Source organism: Heptranchias perlo, chromosome 9 (genome assembly GCF_035084215.1).
Source record: "Heptranchias perlo isolate sHepPer1 chromosome 9, sHepPer1.hap1, whole genome shotgun sequence".
In the NCBI taxonomy this organism is placed as follows: domain Eukaryota; kingdom Metazoa; phylum Chordata; class Chondrichthyes; order Hexanchiformes; family Hexanchidae; genus Heptranchias; species Heptranchias perlo.
Genome location: NC_090333.1, coordinates 63,323,557 through 63,337,231, shown reverse-complemented (window position 1 = coordinate 63,337,231; position 13,675 = coordinate 63,323,557).

Here is a 13,675-nt window from a genome sequence, read left to right as displayed (position 1 = left end):
CACTGTTGCCCCGATTCCTGGTTGTGAATGACACTAATTAATGACAAAGTGAAGCAGCCAAAATCATAGGGCAGAAATTCCAAAATTCAAGTATGAAATTCAACATTTGTTACAATATTCCCGTGTGTGCTGTTTTTACGTAGGCATTAACTGATTTACATGACGTTCACCAATAGGAATTTCTACTCATAATTAATATACAATTTCTATATGTCTGGTTATCAATTTCAATGAATAAAAGACAAGCAGCGCATTATGAACATGATTTTTTTGCTGCTAGGAAGTTGATTTACATGCTTTATGAACAGGAAAAAAAAGTTCAATTAATGGGCATTTTAACAAAGGCGAAATCATTGTTAGAAAATATATTTGTTTCAATGGAGAGTTAATCAAATTGTTCAAAATCATTGCAGTAGCATGTCATGCCATGAGAGAGCACTGTTATCACAATATAGAACATTCCAACTACTGTGCCACTTTCAACAGGGCACTCTTCAAAATAATGCATGGTTCAAAATGAAGTACTGTATTTCAGTTTCATACATCGAATGGGGTCCACTATTATTTTAGCCGATAAAGTAATTGTAGTTTTAGTTGTGGCTTTCACAAGAAATTTAGTTTCTATAATAATATAATCTTTTCGGCGCAAATTTTATTTATATTTAGGTCCTTGGAAAAAAAATAGTTTCTGCTTTCCATATTTTAGTTCTGGAGTTTTAGGATTTCTTTTTCAAAATTCAGGCTTCAAAAAAATGTCATACTTGTCGTTTCACTTCTTACACGACTCAGTGGGCAGCTAAAAATGTTGGGAAATAATAAACTGACACTTGAATGAAAAATAAATCTTCATTCAGTTGTTTCAGTTTCCAGCATCTTTAGTGGGATGCTGATCCGAGTCATTGTCGTCCTAGGAATTATTTTAGATTTAGTTTAAGTCTCATCTCTTGATCTTGAATTAGTTTCCATGTTAGTTAGAGTCCCAGTTTTAGTCTCATTGATGAAAGTGCAATAATTTTGGTTGATCTCCATTTTACTTGATGAAAACAATGTTGACAGAGTGATTATGCTTAAAACCTCCCTGAAAGTTTAATGTAGTTTGCTTGATATATTTTTAACTTGTCAGCTACACTGAGATTTAATATTTAATGTATTTGATTGACAAATGTATTTTTTTCCCAAAGGGGAGCATATTTAAATACAACTTTGATCCAAAGTTTTATGATACTTCAGGGTAATAAATAGAACCAATCATGTACCTTTGATTTGATGGTCCCATAATAACCCAATACAGAGTAGTTGGTGTCAATTTAAAAATATTAATAATATTTTCGAAGCCAATTATGATCAGAATACAACAAATTATGTACTATTCTCTTCAGCTGGATTTGCTCCCTAAATTAATGGCAGGTAATAACTCCCAAGAAGTGAAAAATTATGAAATTCCTATATAACCCCAGCAGTAATGAAGGAAAGACACTCCATAATATCAATTGAACATTTTTTTTTAAGTATTTAACCTATATTGTCGCAATCCACAGATGCCATTGCTATGCGGGGAATACAAATGGAAGCATGTGCTTTGTTTGGTACATATTAATCATTTGTTCCCTATGCAGCCCGATAATCCTGAATCTCTTTCATAAAAAGGTATTCATCCAGATCCATTTCAAAAGGTGATAATTAACATAACATTGATTGGTTTAGATAGAGGTCTATCCTTACCCTTAGCATTCTTATTTCCTCTCATCCTTATTTCCTCTCATCCTATATTCACACAGGAAAAAATAATCTGCTTTGTGAAAATTATGCCTGCCTTTCTTCCTTTTAAAGATCTGGATCACATCTCTTCTCGGTTGTTTCCTCATAAAAATCAAGGATATTTTAGGAACAGGAAAGGCCTCTAGGCCCAACAACCCTGTCCTTGTTGATGGATCTGAATGCCAGCTTCTTACCCTATCCCTCACTCTTTCCAGAAATGTGGTGAATTGAGTTTTTAACCCATTAATACTGTCCACATTAAGGGGCCTCCCTGGTAACTTATCTCCAAGCTCCATTGCACTTTTTGTAAAAAAGTTATGCCCGACTTCCTTTCTTACTCTTAACTTTTAAAATTTTAATTCCTATATCTTAGAATTTGATACTTTTACGTTAGTTCAAAATTTATATGGATCAGCATTGTCAATCCCCCTTATAATCTTTGAAACATCGATTGGATCATCTTGAAGATTTCTCTTGCCTAACTTTCATATCTTTTCTTCATAACTTCAGTATCTAATAAACAAACTCATTTTAGTTGTTTGCCTCTGTCTCCTTAAAGGGTAATAATGTTTTTGCCAACAAGAAAACAATTGTGTGAGAACAACAGATTGTGTTCGTCTGTCCTCATAACTTAGCATTTGGATCTGTGAGAAGAGTTCGAGGGAACATTAGAGGAAAAAGCATAATTAGAAAATAAAACACAACAATTAAAAAAAATACACAAAATAGATTTGCAAATGAAGTTTATTCCTATGAAGAAAATGAAAAGCATAGCAAGAACCAAGCATCTGAATCAAGAAGTCAGAGATAACCAAAAGGGTAAGAAAAATTACTCTAAAAAGACAACAAGAATCAAAAAAAAATTAGCATTAGGAGCTGTAGAAGAATCAATTGAAGATAACTAAATGAACTACTGGAAGGGCCAATAGACATCAGTCTACTCTCAATCATCAGCAAAGTGATGGAAGGTGTCGTCGACAGTGCTATCAAGCGGCACTTACTCACCAATAACCTGCTCACCGATGCTCAGTTTGGGTTCCGCCAGGACCACTCGGCTCCAGACCTCATTACAGCCTTGGTCCAAACATGGACAAAAGAGCTGAATTCCAGAGGTGAGGTGAGAGTAACTGCCCTTGACATCAAGGCAGCATTTGACCGAGTGTGGCACCAAGGAGCCCTAGTAAAATTGAAGTCAATGGGAATGAGGGGGAAAACTCTCCAGTGGCTGGAGTCATACCTAGCACAAAGGAAGATGGTAGTGGTTGTTGGAGGCCAATCAGCTCAGCCCCAGGACATTGCTGCAGGAGTTCCTCAGGGCAGTGTCCTAGGCCCAACCATCTTCAGCTGCTTCATCAATGACCTTCCCTCCATCATCAGGTCAGAAATGGGGATGTTCGCTGATGACTGCACAGTGTTCAGTTCCATTCGCAACCCCTCAAATAATGAAGCAGTCCGTGCCCGCATGCAGCAAGACCTGGACAACATCCAGGCTTGGGCTGATAAGTGGCAAGTAACATTCGCGCCAGATAAGTGCCAGGCAATGACCATCTCCAACAAGAGAGAGTCTAACCACCTCCCCTTGACATTCAACGGCATTATCATCGCCGAATCCCCCACCATCAACATCCTGGGGGTCACCATTGACCAGAAACTTAACTGGACCAGCCATATAAATACTGTGGCTACGAGAGCAGGTCAGAGGCTGGGTATTCTGCGGCGAGTGACTCACCTCCTGACTCCCCAAAGCCTTTCCACCATCTACAAGGCACAAGTCAGGAGTGTGATGGAATACTCTCCACTTGCTTGGATGAGTGCAGCTCCAACAACACTCAAGAAGCTCGACACCATCCAAGATAAAGCAGCCCGCTTGATTGACACCCCATCCACCACCCTAAACATTCACTCCCTTCACCACAGGCGCACTGTGGCTGCAGTGTGTGCCATCCACAGGATGCATTGCAGCAACTCGCCAAGGCTTCTTTGACAGCACCTCCCAAACCCGCGACCTCTACCACCTAGAAGGACAAGAGCAGCAGGCACATGGGAACAACACCACCTGCACGTTCCCCTCCAAGTCACACATCATCCCGACTTGGAAATATATCGCCGTTCCTTCATTGTCGCTGGGTCAAAATCCTGGAACTCCCTTCCTAACAGCACTGTGGGAGAACCGTCACCACACGGAATGCAGCGGTTCAAGAAGGCGGCTCACCACCACCTTCTCGAGGGCAATTAGGGATGGGCAATAAATGCTGGCCTCGCCAGCGACGCCAACATCCCATGAACGAATAAAAAAAATAGCAGCAAAATGGATACAAAGAAATATGTTGTATATTAAAGGCCAGATGTGTCTCTTAAAGCGCAATATGGGTAGAAATATTAAACAATAAATCACAAAATGGGAGATATGGGGCAAAGGGGAGGGAGGAACTAAAAACAATCACTATCACTCGAGAAAAAGTACTAGGTAAACTAATGGGTCTGAAGGCTGACAAGTCCCCTGGACCTGCTGGCTTGCATCGAAGGGTTTTAAAGGAAGTAGCTACAGAGATAGTGGATGCATTGGTTGTAATCTTCCAGAATTCACTAGATTTTGGAACGGTCTCAGCGGATTGGAAAACCGCAAATGTAATGCCCCTATTCAAGAAGGGAGTGAGACTGAAAGCAGGTAACTATAGACCAGTTAGCCTAACATCTGTCATTGGGAAAATGCTCGAATCCATTATTAAGGAAGTAGTAGCAGGAGATTTGGAGACTCATAATACAATCAAGGAGAGTCAACATGGTTTTATGAAGGGGAAATTGTGTCTGACAAATTCATTAGAGTTCTTCAAGGAAGTAACGGGCAGGGTGGATAAAGGGGAACCAATGAATGCAGTATATTTGGATTTCCAAAAGGCATTCGATAAGGTGCCACATAAAAGATTACTGCACAAGATAAGAGCTCATGGTGTTGGGGGTAATATATTGGCATGGATAGAGGATTGGCTAACTAACAGAAAACAAAGAGTCGGGATAAAAGGGTCATTTTCAAAATGGCAATCTGTAACTAGTGGGGTGCCGCAGGGATCAGTGCTGGTGCTTCAACTATTTACAATATATATCAATGACTTGGATGAAGGAACAGAGAGTGTCTTGTGGCCAAATTTGCTGATGATACAAAGATAGGTGGAAAAACAAGTTGCGATGAGGACACAAAGTGTCTGCAAAGGGATATTGACAGGTTAAGCGAATGGGCAAAAATTTGGCAGTTGGAATATAATGTGGGAAAATGTGAAGTCATCCACTTTGGGAGCAAAAATAAAAAAGCAAAATATTATTTGAATGGAGAAATACTACAAAAAGCTGCGGTACAGAGGGATCTGGGTGTCCTCATACATGAAACACAAAAAGTCAACATACAGGTGCAGCAGGTAATTCAGAAGGCAAACGGAATGTTGGCCTTTATTTCTGGGGGATGGAGTATAAAAGCAGGGAAGTCATGCTACAACTGTACAGGGTGCTGGTGCGACCACACCTGGAGCGCTGCGTACAGTTCTGGCGCTCTTATTTAAGGAAGGACATACTTGCATTGGAGGCAGTTCAGAGAAGTTTCACTAGGTTGATTCCGGGTATGGAAGGGTTGTCTTATGAGGAAAGATTGAACAGATTGGGTCTATACTCATTGTAGTTTAGAAGAATGAGAGGAGACCTTATTGAAACATACAAGATTCTGAGGGGACTCGATCTGGTAGATGCTGAGAGGATGTTACCCCTCATGGGGGAATCTAAAACTAGGGAGCATAGTTTTAGAATATGGGGTCACCCGTTTAAGATGGAAATGAGGAGGAATTTCTTCTCCCAGAGGGTCGTGAATCTTTGGAATTCTTTACCCCAAAAAGCTGTGAAGGCTGAGTCATTGAATACATTCAAGGCTGAGTTAGACAAATTTTTGATCAGCAAGGGAGTCAAAGGATATGGGGAAAAGGCAGGAAAGTGGAGTTGAGGTAAAAATCAGATCAGCCATGATCTCATTGAATGGCGGAGCAGGCTCGAAGGGCCGAATGGCCTACTCCTGCTCCTATCTCTTATGGTCTTATGTTAAATTCCAAGTCCAGTCAACTGTCTCAGGAATGAATTTATAACATATATAGAAGTAAATGAGCATCTGTTGTGAATAAACTAAAGCAATAATATTTACAGGCCACCTGGATTGGACGAGTTAAACCTTAAGATCCTAAAGGAAGTGCATGAGGAAATAAGTGACGTACTGGTTAATATTTTTAAGAGGACTTGAGGCTGGCTAATTTAGTTGTGTTGTGTTCTTTTTCCTCGTTCAAGGATCCTGAAACTAGTTATACTGCTCCCACCCCCAGCCCAACCAAGATCAACTTTCACAGCATCGACCAAGCATCGAACCAAGGACTTTTCTGGTTGTATGGCTCAGTTACTGCAGCATATGGTGGATTTACTCAATAAGCATCACAGGCCAAAATGTGCATTTTAACCACCACCGAAGAAACAAAATGCTCCATTGCCCTCTTTTAATGTGAAAATATAAAATTGAAGAGATCGTTGCTTTTAAAAACATACAAACTATTGCTTATAATTCAAATTGCAGTCTCATTACAAACATAAATTAATCAGATTTTTGTAAAAGAGTATTGCAATGATAACAAACACTGCCCAGAAGCAAATACATTGTTAGCAGGGTCAAAGATCAGAAATATTTTAATTCATGAGTTGCGACTTCTCTTGATGGCAAATACAGTTAACATATATTCAGGTTCAGTAAATTTATCAACCCATATTTTCTTGCTCACTAAGCAATCCAACATCTCAAAGGAACTTAAATTAATTTAATACATGATTGAAAATGAGGCTAACACAAACAAAAAATACATTTACAAAAAGCTTGATTGATAGGTGGAGATTTGAAATGAAGAAACTATAACTTCTCTTCATAATGCCTCTATTTTTCTAAATATTTTTGAAATTATTTACAACCATGGCAACTAAACTGTATTTTTTTCTACTTCAACCGTAGAATATAGGCAATTATCACTGTTCGTTGCTGGATTAGGTGTTTTTTCCCTCTACACAGTTCATGACATAACCTGTGCTGCAAAGAATTTTCTCCTGGTAACAGTTGTCAAGGCAATCAGAGCAAAGCTCTCTTCAGCTTTGTCAAGGGTCTCAAGGTTTGTCTATACAACAATAAAAAAATCTATGCCGTATTTTCTAACTCATGGCAGTTTTTGAAAGATTCACAAATAAATTAATTAATGGCACAGTATTGTTGTGTTTAAACATTCTAGTTTTGCATATAACCATTTTATATGAAATAAAACCAAAATAAGCATTAACCGCTTGTTGCATATTATGTGAATCTACTGAGGCTGAAGGATTGAACTCTTCAAATTATAAACAAGAACTTCAGATTTTATCATTGCACAGACTTTTTATATTAATCTACTTAATTAAGTTCAATGTGTCAGTTAAAAACTTCAAACTACAGTCTTCTTTTTTATTCGTTCACGGGATGTGGGCGCCGCTGGCAAGGCCAGCATTTATTGCCCATCCCTAATTGCCCTTGATCATTTGGCATCAAAAATTTTACAGAGTTCCACAGCTTCCCTTCCCCACAGGAAGTGCATGTTGAGACATCAGACATGTGCAACCCATGATTATCTGTGCTCTTGATTTCTCAAAATGTGCTTCCAGTAGGACATGGCTCTGGTCTGGTAGAGAGAAAGGTGGGAAAGTTTCCCTTGAATATAATTATTCAATTCCCAGTTAACTTAATTTCTCTTGTGTAGTAATTCATCTCAATCCAATGAAATTTAGACATTTTTTAATCTGAATATTATAGAATCAAACAGCACAGAAGGAGGCCATTTGGCCTATCATGCCTGTGCCAGCTCTTTGAAAGAGCTTTCCAATTAGTTATTCATTTGTTGGCTGAAAAAAATAATAAAATATTCTGTGATTACTTATTTGATATTCTTTTCTTATCTACTTAAAATAATTTACCCCTTGTTCAGGTTCTCCTGTGCTATGCACCTTGCCCAACCATAAGGGTGATGGGTGATTTGCTTCCAAATGCAGTTTGTTGTTGATTGTACCGTTCACCCACCCAATTCTTTTCCCTTACCTTTCCCAGCTGCCCAGTCCAATTCTGGTAATCTGTATTTTACCACTCTGTGGCCTCCTAAGTTAGTGCTCCTACACATTATTCCAAAAGGATCTTTTAGAAGATGATAATGTGCACAAAATTAGGATTTTATTGTATTATACTGCTCTACAGTCCGTGTTATGCAATGAAGTGCTAATATTCATTTGCAATGAAACGCATGATTGACAGAAAGTGTTATTCATGGCTCCAGAGTTTAAGTATTTGTCCCTTGTCCATGGATTCCCCAGCAGTTTCATGGCATTGTGTAATACTGACAATGTAAACAGGAGTTCCAAATATATACAATGAGATTTTGTACGTTTAAACATTATATATTTGGATCAGAGTATGCATGGAGCAGGTATGCACTTATCGTACCTTAAATTAATGACACCAACTTTGTGGTGCAAATCACAAAATGGGCAGGACCTGAAAGGCATGCCTATAATAATTAAGCAAACAGGCATCTGTGAACCCTGACCTAACTGATTACATAAACTCAAAAGAATGCTGTATTTGCTGCAGTGGGTTTAAAGTTATGATTTAATCACAGTGATTGAGATCGTACTCAAAATGATTGTGACATTAATTTCAATTCAGCCCACACAGAATGAAATGGACAGAATGCAAGATTATTATCCACCAGCATACCAGTTTCCATAGTGACTCTCCATAGCAGGGATGACTTTGCCCTCTCAAGTCTGCTTTTATTGGCTGGTTCAAGAGGTTTATTTTACAAAAGCAGCCGATGCTGTTAAGGAAAGCAGACAGTGAGTTTAAGGAAGAAAAGAGAAGTTAAGAAATCCAGCATTTAGTTTGCATTATTCTCAAAAGGTGAGGAATTAGTGCTGGGCAGTTGAACACTTTCTCTTTTGGAACCCAATACCATCTGTGACAGATCCATCCATCCAGTTTCAGATTATAAGAATTTCTACATTATCTATGTATTGTTAGCAACTTATAACTTACCAGTACTGTAACAAGTTTAGATGTCTTCTGGGACTGTTTTTGGGGCAGCTGTCTTTCACATCGTTCACCTGACGAAGGGGGAAGCCTCCGAAAGCTTGTGAATTTAAAATAAAATTGCTGGACTATAACTTGGTGTTGTAAAATTGTTTACAATTGTATGGGAGAAGGTATCAAATGCATAAGCAGCTGTCTGGCTTCCCAAACCTCTAACTATTCGAATAGTGAAATTCTGACCCTTTTTGTTCTTCTCCAGTGTGTCTAATTATGTTTTGAGAAATCATGTATGTCTACGGACTAGCTATGTGAACTACAGGTTTCTCACTCCGTTGTGTACATTGTATGCTGGAAACATGTGACCTGAATGAATGAGGCCAGGTTGTCTGATCATGTCATTAATCAGACAAAGAGTGGAGGGCAAACAAATGACCATTTTCTACTCTCTTTCTACCCAGAATGATGTTACTGTTCAAAAGCTTAAGGGAGAAGAGAATAGAGGGATACAGAGGCAGGGTATGTAGAGATAATTAGTGTGGAGTATAAACACCGGCATAGACTAGTTAGGCCAAATGGCCTGTTCCTGTGGTGTAGATTCTATGTAATTCTATAAAAAAACTTAATCACGCCTGTCAATGGCCGATTTCCTACAGTCTGTGGTTTTAAGGCTTTAAACTCTATTTTGATTTGGCAGATTTGAGTAATTGCCTTTTGCATCAACATGAGTTCAGAGGGAAGAAAACGGTATAATCAGGCTGGAGTCTGGGTTCTACAGGGATTTCCTACCTTGTTACTCCACTATCCATGCCGAGGGCTGGCGGAGTACTCCTTGAGATTTTGGTCCCATGTAAAGCTTTACATCATGGATATATGGTCCAAAGTTACTGAAGAGAACAGTGAAGATTTGAAGAGCTTTTATTATTTTGAAGCAGAGACGGCAAGTTATATCTTGCTAAATCTGCTTTTGTGGCTCTTGCGTCGATTTAATAATTTGCAGTTTATAGCCTGAGTCACGTAGTCTATGACTGTGGTAGTTACCATCAATTGGAGAGATCAGGAGTACATGATATGCAAACCATGCCCCAAGTGGTAACAGGGTTCAAAGGGAGCCCATTATCACAGTTATAAAGTCACATTTCAGTTCTCATAGAGTGAGAGCTTGTATCTAAGTGTACTTTTGCTTTGGGCAAGAGTAAAACGTATTGGGAAGTAGACTGAATCTTAATACCAGTATCAAGTAATCCCAGGTCAGCCAGAGGCGCATAAAGCTCCCTCTGCTCTGCCCCAACAATGTGCCACAACCATACTTCAAAAGAGTACCTGCTGTCTTACAAATGTGAATTTTCCATTTCACTCCCCAGCTCGCCTTGTTGTCCTGCTGTGGAAGATTGCAAGTTCAGAGCCACAACCACTGGGAAATGGATTGAGAATGGTAAAACCTATTTCATAAGGGATTTTTACAGCCAGCAAATAGAAGAAACTTTCATTCCCATCAATCTTAGCTGCATTCAAGCCTAGAGATTAAAGGATAGTTTGCTGACGTACTCTTCCAGTCTCATTCAATGCTCTTTTCAACATTTTGCAATCATTCTAGAAATTCTAGGCTAGAACTTCCACAGACCCTGTTGAGGAGGCACAAGGGAGGCAGGGTGGGTGACTTTATCCCAAATCCTGGAGATGGGGGTCATTTAAACATTCGGGGTGGGCGTCCTGCACCTGTAGAGGCACCTGTCCCGCATTGGAGTGGCACACAGCACTGAAGCCTGATTTGGGCCAAAGACTAGGCACTAAAAAATATTAACGCCTCCAGACAGGAGGCAAAGGGGCACCTTGGAAACAGCAATCATTCCTTCCGGGATTGATTGCCATTCTGCCTTCCTCACTTTAAGTCACACTTAAGGCTCACAGTGGGACCTATGTCTGCTCTCACAATTCTCAGGGTAGCCGAAGAATGCCCTCAACTGCTGCCAGGGGGTAGGAGAAGTCAACTGAAAAGTACCCATTTTATCTTAAATGGGGCAGAAACCCATGCCTCTGGGTTCTGCTCCAAATTGTGATGTCCTTCCAGGAATAAGCAAGACTTGAATTAATGGTTTTCTTGCTTGTTAAGCAACAATTAACTAAATTTGAGCCAAATGTCTCGGGGTTAACTGCAAGCACACTTTGCACTAAATGATGCTCAAATAAAATCTTCTGTTGTGAGGTTTGCTGTCCCAAGCTATTACTTGCTACTCTTGGGGCTCGAGCATATCTAAGGAAACATAATGATGATGAGTTAGGTATATTGTTTTTTGCCCAAAGCAGTACATTTTATTTTTCATGATACATCATAATCAATATTTTACAAGCTGAAACTCAATCATTAGCACAATAAACGTTTGCAAGTATAATTGTAAAAACCAGTGGGAACATAGTCATCTCTCCAAACAGGGCGTCTAACAAACTCCAACTCTACAATCTCCATTATTAATTACTCAAAGCAGGAATGATAAAAATGAAGCATTTTCATCGATGGTGTATTTTTTTTTGCGGTTGTAGCATTGCCAACTGATTACTTCCAAACTGAAGAGAATATACATTACAGTCTGGTATGTAGAAGACATTAATGGGCATCTAAGGTTTGCTCCTGTCAAACAAATGGGGGTCTGATGCATCAATATTCATTGAGTGCAGAACCATTGCTACCATTCTTTCCAGTAGTGACCTGATGCTTGGCTGGACAAGATATTAATTTTCATCAATCACGGATCAGTCAAAGTGCTTGGGACTGACATCCTATATAATTAATAACCTGTCAATTGCTGATGTCCTCATGTAGTTAAAAGAAATACAGCTTATAATATCCTTTGTTCTAGTTTATCTTCAAAGGGCTTCGGGCTATATATATGCTAAACTGCAGCCAAATGGGCACTCAGTCTGAGGTTTTCAGGTGGATGAAGCTATTCAGAGGCTCCATGGTAACGTTGGCCACATCAGAAGTGAGCAACTATTTCACAGATCAGATTTATTTTGAGGGTGAGTGCAGAAGTGTTTACTGTTGTTTTGACATGAAGAACAATATAATTTGTAAATACTCTAAATATACTGCCTGTATGAGTACTGTCCATTTACCTGTTTAATGTTCAATAAATTTGTTGGTTTGTAGTCTGAGCTGCAGTCTGATAGAGTTAAATTCTTTCATTTGATTCTTTCATTTTTCATAGTTGAAGAGATCATGTGGCAGCACTTGAAACATCCAATAAGCTGAAGTTCGATGGAAAGGAAAACTGAGCGGGCTGCTGATCCGACACCGCCCCTGCTGAAGTTAAAAATTCCACCCAGGAAGTTTCCACAAGTGGCAATGTGATGAATGACCAGTTAGTCTACATTTTTGATTGAGGGAGAAATGTCAGGCCCGAAGTCCAGGAGAACTCATTGCTCTTCTTCGAATAATGCCATGGATTCTGAAGGTGATAATGACAAACAGACTATGGCTCCTCAGTTTATTATCTTAACTGAGGGAGTGCACCTGAAACAATGCAACTTTTCCTCAGTGCTGCAAAGACTTCCAGCCTAAAATACAAGAGTGGGGCTTCAACTCACAGCCTTCCACTGACTGGCCCAAGCTGACGTTTTAGCAGACCCTCACTACATATGTATTTTACTATCCATTATAACACAAATTTGAGCAGTCTACACCTGTACTGCCCCACAGTCTGCGACTTATACCAATTAGAGTGCCTCGGTGTCATTATTGCAGGCATATTTTGATTATAGAATCATAGAATCATAGAAGTTACAACATGGAAACAGGCCCTTCGGCCCAACATGTCCATGTCGCCCAGTTTATACCACTAAGCTAGTCCCAATTGCCTGCACTTGGCCCATATCCCTTGATACCCATCTTACCCATGTAACTGTCCAAATGCTTTTTAAAAGACAAAATTGTACCCGCCTCTACTACTGCCTCTGGCAGCTCGTTCCAGACACTCACCACCCTTTGAGTGAAAAAATTGCCCCTCTGGACCCTTTTGTATCTCTCCCCTCTCACCTTAAATCTATGCCCCCTCGTTATAGACTCCCCTACCTTTGGGAAAAGATTTTGACTGTCGACCTTATCTATGCCCCTCATTATTTTATAGACTTCTATAAGATCACCCCTTAACCTCCTACTCTCCAGGGAAAAAAGTCCCAGTCTGTCTAACCTCTCCCTGTAAGTCAAACCATCAAGTCCCGGTAGCATCCTAGTAAATCTTTTCTGCACTCTTTCTAGTTTAATAATATCCTTTCTATAATAGGGTGACCAGAACTGTACACAGTACTCCAAGTGTGGCCTCACCAATGCCCTGTACAACTTCAACAAGACATCCCAACTCCTGCATTCAATGTTCTGACCAATGAAACCAAGCATGCCGAATGCCTTCTTCACCACCCTATCCACCTGTGACTCCACTTTCAAGGAGCTATGAATCTGTACTCCTAGATCTCTTTGTTCCATAACTCTCCCCAACGCCCTACCATTAACGGAGTAGGTCCTGGCCCGATTCGATCTACCAAAATGCATCACCTCACATTTATCTAAATTAAACTCCATCTGCCATTCATCGGCCCACTGGCCCAATTGATCAAGATCCCGTTGCAATCCCAGATAACCTTCTTCACTGTCCACAATGCCACCAATCTTGGTGTCATCTGCAAACTTACTAACCATGCCTCCTAAATTCTCATCCAAATCATTAATATAAATAACAAATAAATATAAATAACATTAGCTACTCATTAATTCTTATAAGGCACCTGATCTCATACAAAGTAAACTTG